The sequence below is a fragment of the Malania oleifera genome, chromosome 9, assembly GCF_029873635.1.
Source record: "Malania oleifera isolate guangnan ecotype guangnan chromosome 9, ASM2987363v1, whole genome shotgun sequence".
In the NCBI taxonomy this organism is placed as follows: domain Eukaryota; kingdom Viridiplantae; phylum Streptophyta; class Magnoliopsida; order Santalales; family Ximeniaceae; genus Malania; species Malania oleifera.
The window spans coordinates 14219466-14231858 of record NC_080425.1 but is presented as its reverse complement, the minus strand read 5'-3'; positions in this window follow the sequence as shown (position 1 = coordinate 14231858).

The window sequence follows — 12393 nt, the reverse complement described above, 5'->3', positions numbered from 1 at the left end:
CAGCTTGACCAAGAAAATTTGGACTCATTTTACAGAAGATCTAAAATGTCAAACTAACCAACAAGCTAAATCTAAATTATTGTTAGCTATTTAGACTTGTTAAATCTATATGTTAGTGTTTGACCTATTAAACAATTAGTTATGCAAATTAGACTTTATATGTATGTGGATGCTATTGGAATATATTCTAATACTTATATTTTGAGATGATGATCGACTAAGCTTGGAGTTTTATTCAATAATTAATTGAACATAAGAGAAATATGGTATTATGATCTATTTAGACGTGTTAAATCCATATGTTAGTGTTTGACCTATTAAACAATTATTTATGCAAATTAGACTTTATATGTATGTGGATGCTATTGGAATACATTCTACTACTTATATTTTGAGATGATGAACGACTAAGCTTGCAACTTTTAAGAAAAAACACTATGTATACATGTACATCAAATGGAATCAAAATTACTTGCTAAGAGTATACTGACAAAGCAGATTGGGTCGGATAATCCATACTGGATTAGGTGAATTATCGAGTGAAGAAATCATAATCCATATTCGACTCGTTTAAGTGGCGGATTAGGCGGATTTGGGTCGGATAATTCATGGCGAATGACGTGTTGACATTGGTGTATTCCCAAGAGGGGGGTGAATTGGAATTTTAAAACTTATTTTTAGGTTAAACTAGATATTAACAGTATTACACAACCTAGGGTCTTTCAAGGCAATCCCAAATACACAAATAAATATAATATGCATAAATTTAAATTATGCACATCATTCACCATAACATACACATGTAGGAATATAAATTGCGGAAATATAAACAGACACACGATATGTTATCGGGGTTCGACCAACTGTGCCTACATCCTCACCTCTAGCTCGCAAGTCCGAGGATTCTACTAATGTTCACTTAACGGGTAGAGCGGCACCGGTTACAACCAGGTCAAATTAACACAGGGCTGACCTCAACCTTTACAAATTCTCCTTGTGGGGTGGAGAAGGTCCTAGGTCAAATTCACAAGGCTGACTCTAACCTTTACAATTAATCCTTACCGGGCTAGATTACCGCCATCTCAGGGCACGCCTGGAATTACAACCAATAAACTTTTTGTACAAATAAAAGTGCTTCTAATACAAGCAGATTTGTACCAATTACAATCAATCAATGCACATCAATGATATAGGAATTATAAGCTCAGTGCTAAATGTGTGCAATCAACACTCAAGATAATTTCTATACTCAATCAAGCATAAAAGTGTATGAACAAGCTAATATTTGAAAATATATATGAAAGTGTATCTCAATCACAGCATAGGGTTCAAAGATTTGCACCAAGATAAATCAAAATATCTCAACAAATATTTACTCAATATTCAAACACAAGAGATATTCAAAACTTAGTTTGTAAAAAGATTTTTGTGCAATAAGCTAAGGTATCTTGCAATCTAGATGCTAAGACCCACAAGCTTTCAAGTTTCCCACACAAAAGATTTATCGATTTAAATCGGGGGAAAACTTGTGCTAAAAACTCTCAAATAAAAATCATTCAATTAATTAAACAAATGAGAGTTTAGGCGAGTAGAATCAATGTAGGATGAAGTAGAACACTCTCACACAAGATTATGTTTCAAAGGAATGTTAAGTGGAAGAGTATTTTTGGCTTGAAAGAACAAAAGGATCTCTCAAAATTCAGAGAATTTTTTCACTAATCAAATTGCTAATCCCCCTTTAATTTGAGCAAATGAACATATATATATATATATATATATATATATATATAGAGGCATACTCAAAAAATAACCATTTGGGACACAAGGGTAATAATTATTTTTTTTAAATGAGTTTAAATCATTTAACCCATTTTTACCCTAATTAACTGCGGTAATATTTTGGCCAACCCGAGAGTTTCAGGTGGTTGAACCATGGTTTGGTCGCCCGAACAGACTCAACGAAAAAAAGCCATTTTTTGAAGTTCGGGTTCTCGAGTATAGGCTTGGTTAGCTGAATGAGGCGATTCCTCAAAAGGTCCACGGTTTGGGTGCTTGGTCTGAAGTTCGGTCGCCCGAGCATAATTTGAATGCTGAGGTTCGGGCTGTCGAGTAGTTGGGAAAGGTCAGATCAGCAGTTCGGTCACCCATGGAAGATGCGTTCAAAATGGTTCGATTTGCCGAACTCAGGTCAGCACTTTGACCCGTCCATGGTTTGGTCAACCGAGGCAATTTGAACTGCAAGGTTTGGTCGCCCGAAGTTATATGGTTTTGCATTTAAAGTCCAATTTTAAAACATTATATTCTCTAGATAATATATGTCATAATGAGGACTTTCCTAAGTGTTAGTGCTGGGACTTAGAGTCTTTCTAAGGTCATTTTTTAGCTTTTAAATAAAACCCAAAAATCTGGCGTTGGTCGACCGAAGGGTGATCCCTAAGGTCTTTTTATGGTTTGTGTATGATCATTTGCTGAGCTTACTTCCTACATGCATGATATGCAGGGATTATTACATACTCATTTAAACTGAAATTATTACAGACCCAATGATAAAAGGTACAACATTAAATATGCTGGGTCTTCGCTTCTCATATGAATTTGTCAATAAGAACCTGCACACAAACTTGGCAACCATTAAATACTAGAATATTTGTCACAATCAAAACAAGGGTGTGACCCATAGGGTTGACAATCTCTCCCTTTTTGATAATGACAAATACTTGCCTATTTCTTCCCCTCTTGGCAACAACAAAAAGGGCCTAAATAACTTATCTTATGTGTAACAAGCTTGATTTTTGCTTTCATATGACTTTTTCTTAAAAAATAATCTCTATCATAAGTTTGTATGAATCATTTTATGATTTTTGGTCAACAATGTATTTTAATAAACACTATGAGTTTTTTCAATGCTTTTTATCTAAGTATCCATACCTTTTTGGGTCTTGTAGGTTTCACAAGAGATGTTTCCTTAATTCTCCATATTTGTTTCGTTTTCACATTCTTTCTCTTGAATGGACATTCAAACTTGATATGCCCCTTTTTCTTGCATTGATAGTATGTTGTATCAGTGTAGGCATTACTAGATGTGGTAGCATAGTCTTTGAAAGCTTTTGAGAAATAACCCATGTAAAGATTCATTTTCTTTTTATTTTCAATTCCGTTGAACCCAATGTCTTCTTTGTTCAATGACATTCTTTGTGAGCCGATCATCTTATCAAGATTTTATTTTCCTTTAGTGAAGTTATAAATGATCTTATCTTTATCTTCAATTCGACTCTTGAGATCGTTTATCTCCATCTCTTTCTTGTTGTCAACTTTTTTTAATGATTTCTCTAACTCTAGAGATAATTTTCTGATTCTATCCTCTAATTCAGAAATATACATATCTTTCTTATATACTGTAGAGGATATGGATTGAAGGTCTTTGTTGACTTTTTGAGTCCGATCCCTGTTTTGATAATAACAAACCACAGTGTCCCACTTGTGTAATTGAGTGTGAACAGGTTTATGTTTCTGTAAGCACAAGTGATGAATGCAAAATGGAAGTCGTAAAGAGCACTGAGAAGAACACCAATCGGCATATTCCATGGAGCATTGAGGAGCAGAAGACACGAAGACTTTATTTATTTTCTGGGTTGTAATAGTAATTAGGGTTGAATGTGCATGCATCTTACATGATTTAAAATTGAAACTCTACTTGACCTTAGATTGACCATAGGACCTCCAAATAACATGAAAAACTCTTTTCACAAAATTCCTAACTTATACAAAGGTTTTTAAATGGTTTTAAAGTTAAAAGAAGGCAAAAATTAAATTTTTCAAAGGGGTTGGTCAACCGGCCAGTCGACCGAATGTTAGAAATGAGCAATTTCCTCACTCAATTTGATCTCATATCAAACCATGTTCAACATGAAAATTGTGGTATTTTCCTATATCTTGAGTTTGATACCAAGAACATTCAAATTGGAGTTACACATAAAACGTTATGGCCAAAACACTAAAACGTGTCCGTAAGAGAAAAACTCCCTTCATGTTTCTTCCATCTAATTGATGGACATTTTTCTCAAACCAAAAATTATTATTTTAAAATTTGTTCAACATGAAAGTTGTGGGATTTTCTCTTACCTTTCTATTGATATCAAAAACATCCAATTTGGAGTTGTATAGAAAAAGTTATGGACAAAATACTGAATAGTATCTGCGCAAAAAAGTAGAGGCCGGTCGACCGAACCTTCACTACGGTCGACCGAAACTCGTTGATTTCAAGCCTCGGTCGACCGTACCTTGAGCTTGGTCAACCGACCTTCTTGGGAAAGTGTCCCAAAGGCCGAAAAACGGCTTGTTTTCAAAATAAATATATATTTTAAGGTCCCAACGGCTATATAACGGTCACAAGGGGTTTTTGCCTATAAATACAACCCCAAAACACTTGAAAATTGTTGGAGAATCCCTTTGTTAAATTAGTTTATCATTCTTTGATTCTCCCACACTTCTATACCCCATTTGTTCTTTAAATTCTCATTTTTCTCCTACTCTTCTTTTATTTGAAAATCATTTTTGGAGAAAATATTCTTGGGGGTTTTATGTGAAGAGGCATGAGCATATATCATATACATATATATTGCTTGATGGCCTTCTTCTTTCATTTGTGATATATTTTCAAAGATTAAAATGTCTCCTATTCTCTTCTTTTGAAAATCATTTTTAGGGAAAATATTTTTAGGGTTATATTTGAAGAGGCTTGAGCATATAACATTCTTCATATGTATATTGCTTGAAGGCCTTTCTATTTTTCATGTTTTTCAAAGATTAAATTTCTCCCATATTCTTTTAATTGAAAAAATATTTTTTTGGAGAAATTTATTGTGAAAAATGTCTTGAAGGCTTGGGCTAATATTCTCGCTCATATATTTTGTTTGAATGCCTTCTTGGGATTAATTTTACTAAGGTCAATCATTTTGAAAAAAACCCTAATATTCTCCTACTCTTTTTTTGAAATACATTTGTTGGAGAATTTCTTTGGGTTATACAAGAGAGAGCCTTGAGCATATATCAAATTAATATATACTTGCTTGAGAGACTTCTCCTTTTATTTTCTAAAGGTCAATCATTTTAGGAAATTAAATCTTTTTTCAAACTCTCAAGTTTTACTTGAAAAATATTTTGAGAGAAAACTCATACTCTACATGAACTTCATTTCAAAATCATATGAGAATGCATATTAGATTTTAATGTTGTACATCTCTGCTTGTATTTCAGAAGCATATTTTATGTACAAAATGATTTTATTGTAATGGTTCGATTCAGCCCATTAATTGAACTGGGGAGTCTCAACCTCGCAAGTGAGACCGGTTCGGCTCAGCCCGGAATTGAACTGGGGAGTCTCAGCCCAGCAAGTGAGACTAGTTTGGCTCAGCCTAGTAATTGAGCTGGGGTTTTCCTTGCCCCGTAAGGAGAGGATGTAAAAGGCTTTTGCTCCGCCCGATTAAGTGAGCAGGTATAGTGGAATCCTTGGGGGTAAGCCCAAGGCGGGGATGTAGGCTGGTTTGGCCGAACCTCGATAACAAATTTGGTGTCGCTCTTTCTATTTTATTTAAATTCCTGCACTTTAATTTTAGCATGTGTATGAATGTTTATTTAATGTCGAAATTATTCTCATGCACACATTTGATTTAAATAAGATACTGCACATGTGTATGTTTGCTTTTATTGTTAAACTCGCTTTACATACACGTATACATGTTGAATGGGATATGATACTGTAATGAATCGGCGAATTGTTTAAATTAGCCAAAAAGTTTTTAAAACCCAATTCACCCCCCCTCTTGGGATCACACCAATTCCAACAGTCTTCTATCATTTGTTCATTCTGGCTTTCTAATTTCTTGACTTTCAAGTCGTTTTCTTTTTCAACAAGAGTTTTAGCTTCTAGCTCCTTTGTCAGTCCTTCATTCTTGTTTTTCAATGAAGTATTTTGTTTAGTTACTTTAATTAACATCTTATGCACCTTGAACAAGTCATTTTGAAGTTCTTCATAAGATGATATGCTTTCATCATTGACTTTATCACTACAAGAATTATTTGAAGATTTAGATGAGGAGCTTTCCTCATTGTCCCAAGCCATAAAGCACATATAAGCAACCTCTTGGTCACTTGATTCATTTTCCGAACTACTTGTACTCATGTTGTCCCAAGTAGTAGCTTTCATGACCTTTTTCTTTTTCTTCTTAGACTCTTTCTTAAGTAGTGGACATTCTGGTTTTAAATGTCTAGCTTTGTTGCAATTATAGCATGTAGGAGTTTTATTCTTTGACTTTTTGTTGGCTTCTTCTTTTGATTCGGAGTTCTGATTACTTCTCTTGGATTTGTTTCTCCTTCTTAATATTCTCGCTAGTTTTTTAGATATGAAGGCTACTTCATTTTCATCCATTTCTTCTTCACTACTTGAGTTGTCTTTTAGGGCTTTGAAGGTTATTGTCTCTTGGGTTTTGGTGTTTCCATTCTTTTCATTCATTGTCATTTCATATATAAGCAGAGAACCTATTAACTCATCTAAGGAAGTGGTTTTCAAATTTCTTCTTTCAGTTATGGCAGTAGCTTTTGGTTCCCATTTTGGTGGCAACCCTCTAAGAATTTTCCTAATCATCTCATAAGTAGTGTAGGTTTTTCCTAATGCATTTAAGGAATTAATTATGTGAGTCAACCTAGTAAACATATTAGTTATGGATTCATCCGGGTTCATCTTAAAAGCTTCATATTCACTTGTGAGCATATCAATCCTATTATCCCTAACATCTATAGTGCCTTCATAGGTGACTTCTAGCTTGTCCCATATTTCCTTAACTGATTTGCAAGTCATTACTCTATTAAATTCATTGGCATCTAAAGCACAATATAGAGCATTCATAGCACTAGAGTTTATTTGTAGCATCTTATAGTCTAAGTCTGTCATATCAATTTTCTCCTTAGGGACTTGTTTTCCATCAACTATCTTAGTGGGAATTTGGTCACCTTCTATGACAACCTCCCAAGCTTTCCAATTCATAGTTTGAAGATATATTTGCATTCTTTTTTTTTTACAGAAGGTATAGTTCAAACCACAAAAGATTGGTGGTCTAATTGAAGATTGTCTCTCTCCAAAGGGAGCTACGCCTAAGTTAGCCATTTAGATCTTTTTATAGCTTCTAATTAAGATTTACTATAACCCCGCTCTGATACCAATTGAAATTAGGAATAATTTCCCAAGAGGGGGGGTGAATTGGATTTCAAAACTTTTTTTTTAATTCCTTTTGGAAATTCTTAATCTTTTTTAATTCTTTAACCAATTCTTTAATTTGTTTAATTTATCAATTACACAATAACTAAGAATCTTTTAAACAATCAACTAATTAAACATTCAATTTTCAATCACAATTTGAAAGTAAAAACAACGAAACCAAGAATGAGATATACAACACTTTGAATATGATAATTTTATACTTGCTTATATTAGTTTGCAGCCTTGTAGTGAATTTTCTTCTTCAATATGATGTTCAATATAAAATTCAATCACTCTTTCCAAATATTTAGGAATTCAAATAAACTTTCACTTAATTTATCTTTGACTGTTTAACCAAGTAACGTACTCCCGTATGGTTTCCGCAAAAATGGTTTAACCAACGTACTCCCTTTTTGATTTCCGCAACCCAAATCAAAATTAAACTTTAAGTTTGTTTGATTTCCAAATTTACGTAATATATATGATTTCAAATTTAAATCATCCACACAATTGAAATATGTACTGAAAATAAGGAGTAAGGGAAAGAAATAGTGAGACGGAGATTTTTACGAGGTTTGGCTTATACCTAGCCTACGTCCTCGCCTTTGGCAAACCACCAAAGGATTACTAAACCTATTCCTTTAACGGGCGAAACAATACCTTTACAACACTCCTTCAGTAGGCTAGAGCCCGCCTCTCCAAATGATATACCCTCGCTTGGTCACTCCTTAACTAGGCTAGAGCCCGTCTCTCTAAGCAATATCCCCTTACTTAACCAACGACCCAAACAATCATTGGATTCGTTAATCTATGAGATAAAAATCAAATAGATGTGTACAAAGAATTTACTCCTCAAAGAGCTGGTTAGTATAACAATTACAACACAACTAATATACTTCAAAGTAAATTCAGAATATGAAATTTAGAATTGAAGCTCTAGAATTGTTTCACCATAGAGTTCTTTCAATAGATGAAAGAATTAGCAATTGAAGCACTAGAATGGTGAGAAGATCAGCAAGACTTCAGTTGATTTCGTGAAGGATGTGAGCTTTGAAGATCTTTCAGAATTTCAGAAGACTTGAAAGAGTATATTTGCAAAATTTGATTTCTTGGTGTCTCTCTTGGTATTTTAAAATCAATGTATCTTGAGGTATTTATAGAAGTAGAAAACCTCTTTGCTTGTTCCAAATATTTAAAATATTTAAGCTTCCAAAAATTTGAATTTCAAAGATTATATCCGTTGAAAAATTGAAACATGTTGCGAGCCAGACGTCTGTCAAACTCTGGCAATCGGCTGTCAGTGTATAACATACATATATCTCTCTAACAGAAAGGTGGCAGTCGGCTGTCCTCAGGGTGGCAGTTGTCTGTCCATGAATTTTAAGTACAACTTTTACACACAAAGAGATGGCAGTCGTCTGTCCTCAAGTGGGCAGTCGTCTATCCATGAACTACTCAATTTGTAAAACACTCAGAATGGTGGCAGTCGTTTGGTAAAACACACATAGATGTCTCATTTTACCTTGACAGTCATCTGTCAGCTGGTTGACAGTCGTCTGTCAAGCTCTGCTACTTTGATCAGGTTTCTTAACTTGCCAGTTGTCTGTTTATTACCAGACAGTCGTCTTTCCAGGTAGTTTTTCCTTTTTAAGCCCTTTTTGATTCCTCTCTCTTTTGTTTAAGTTTATCTTGGAATATTAACTTGTTTAACTTTTAAAAACATGTTTCAAGGCTTAAGCTATGGTATCTAAGTCTCCTTTTACCTAATGAGCTTCAAAATGAAAACTTCATATTTGAATAAACTTGAAGTACTTACAAAGACTTGAACCTGAGCTTTTTTGACATTTTCTTGACTTTAAGGTCTCTTGATCTTCTTTGCTGAACTTCTGATCTCCTAGACTTCTCTGAGCTTTCAATTTGGATCACTTGAGCTTTCAAGATATAACATTTGAAATTTGAGCTCCATTTGAACTTTGAGTTTTCCATGTTGAGTTTTTTCTTTTTATTCTTGAATCCATGCCTCAAGCTTGATATAGTTATCATTTTCTGAAGAACAAGCTCTCATGAACTCTTTATCCTTGCATTCTTTATTTAGTTATGAAAATAACAACACTTAACCAAATATGTTAAGTTATACCTGTTTGTTAGCATCAAAATAGGGTATTAAGCCTTGTAAGGCCAACATGGGGGATTTTGGGAGAGTCAAGGAAACAAAAGTAAGAGGCCAAGAGCTCTTGGTGGGTGTGAAGAGGGGTTTCTTAGGGTCGTTTTTGGGGTGATTCTTGGAGGAGTTCGGTAAGCCTGAAAGGTAGATCTGTGTGTATTTGTATTCGTTTCCACCATTGTTAATAAAACATTTCTGAAGGTGAGTTCCTACCGTGGATGTAGGCCAATATTTGGGCTGAACCACGTAAATGTGTTCTAGTGTTTGATCTTGCATGTTTATGGTTTATTGTTGTATATTTCCTTAAATCTTGTGATTGTTCGGTGGAGAGAAATTTTTCTTGATCAGGTTTGGCAAAAGCAAGCTTCAGTTGTGTTATTTGTGCTAATATGATTTCTGTAAAAGATTTGTATAGAATCTGTAAATAAATAATCTGCAATCACGTTATATCACAACACAAACTACATGATATGCACTTATCAATGATTCATTATATTCTCTTCTAGATATAATTATATTATCATGACTATCCAATTTGTTTACCATATTTAAATAAAAATATTAATTATATAATCAATTTATCTAGAATACTAGAAAGAAATTTCCAAACGCTTTGCAATCATAAAAGTAAATTAGGGAAAGAATTTAAACTCATTGAGTAACTCAAAGTACTTAAAAAAAATAATTGCTACAATCAACAAGAAACTCAGTGTAATAGAATATGCCTTTCGGTCCTTGATTGTCTGACCTTTTTGGGCCTTGGAGTTGTGGTGCTTCCATTTTGGGGTTAATTGCCCCCCCTCTTCCACTCCTTTTTCCTATTTTGTTTTGGACACCTTGAGGTCATTATGATCTTGTGTCAGCAATACTTCTTCTAACCCATAGTGGATGCAAAGTTGTTGCCACCTAAATTTTTTAGAACGATTTGGGACCTCAATTCCTGAAAAGAAAGTAGACAAATCTTTAAAGATCCAAAATGTATTCCAATGGATCTCTTCAAAGTTTAAGTTAGGAATATAGGAAATAAGAGAAAATAGACAATAATATAGAAAGTGTCTTTTTTTTAACTCTCTCTAAAACCCTTTTTATAAGTGAGACTCCATCCTTGGCATTCAATGCTAATTGCGAATGACCTATAACTCTTAGGAAGTTAAATGTCCTCAAAGGGTTATTGTCACTTCATTTCCTTCTCTTAGATAAGAATTACCCCTTTAATTTTCCTCCTTAATTAGATTTTAAGTTACATCCATTAATTTTGTTTTATTTCCATAAGAAACTTTTTTGTATTTAGTACATATTTGGGTGTAAGCCAAACAATTTTATTTTTTATTTTTACGTAAGCACCTATTTTAAATATTTTTGTAGTAAGTACATATGGACTAATCGTAGATAGACGACAAAATAAGTGTTTCTTTCCCAAACTCAATCCATTTAGCCATAGACTTTTGGTACCACAAGCATGGGCAGCTACATATATTTCAGTATGGGCAATAGCCCCTATGAAGATTTTAAAATCATCTTTAGTTTGTATATGTATATGAGATATTGTTGCATAAATTTTTAAAATTGACTCACTAAAGAAATGAAAATATGAGGACTAGAAAAATTTAGAATGGGTATTGCTTAGTCACTCAGGTAAGATGGGCCTAATAAACTAAGCCCTGTTTGGAATTTCTGAAAAATAAGTACTTATTATAAAAAAAAGGTATTTATGTGAAAAATATTTATGATAAGTAATCCTATATTACTTTTAGATAAGTATTTTTTTTTTCATAAATATAATTTTTTATAAATAGTTCGAAATAATCTCAAGCTACCGTCCTTAGGCTCCCATTTTTTTTCAAGTTCACATGTTCATCTATAAAATACTGATTCAAGCTTCCTAATGAATAAAAAGAGAAGTGCAGATCTTGACTATTCTAGTATAATGATTAAATTGTTGTCCTGAGTTGTTATAGTGCATGTATGATGATAAATATTTTAAAAACTTTAATGTTTCAAAAGAAAAAAAGAATTGGAAGTATATGCACTTTCTTAGGATGACAAAACAATTTAACGAGCCAGATTTAGACTGGTCATAAAAAAATCGAAGTTAAGCAGGTTTGATTTTGAGTTGACCCGTTTATTAATCAGTCTTATGTAAATTCTAACCTTTTGGTATCCAAGAGTTCCTTCTTACAGAATCACAGTATTCACTGGGAGAATCAAGGGTGGAAATTCCAATTTCGAATAGCTACTAGTTACAGGAGATATGGGTTCTGTGAATCTGAGTGCATGGGTTCAAACATGTTCCCTATTTAACCATGTCTGCAGATCTAGATTTCTAGCTGGACCAGCCTTAGACTTGCTCCACCCTCTGAGGAACAATCCCATTTCGCTCCTGTCTCTAAGAACAAAACGACCCTTCTCTTCTTCTTCTTGTGTCATGGTCTGAATCGTCTGATCGGTCTCAGCGGTTATAAGTTATAACGAAAGAAGATGCAGTGAAACTGTGAAAGGAGACACCCCAAAAGAGGAAAAGCCTCAGGTAGACTCTTCACCTTTTAGTTTCAAGGTTTACATGGTTCATAAGGCTAATTCGGTGAATCAAGCGTTGGATGCCACTGTTTCGCTCGGAGATCCCATTAAGATCCACGAATCCATGCGCTACTCTATCCTTGTCGGCAGCAAGCGCGTGCGCCCCGTCCTCTGCATCGCCGCCTGCGAGCTCGTTGGCAGCCGCGAGTCCACGACAATGCCCGCCGCCTGCGCAGTCGAGATGATCCACGCCAGATTCATGATGACCACCCCTGCCGATCGATGATTCACACCAGATTCAGTGATTCACGATGACCTCCCCTGCGCCTGCGGATAGAAATTACTCAGTGTCTCAAATTAGGGTTATTGTCAGTGTGTTAGTGTATATATAGGTAGATATACGGCTAACAGTGGATGATCGACTCACATATTTAATAAACGGGTTGGATTCGAATTG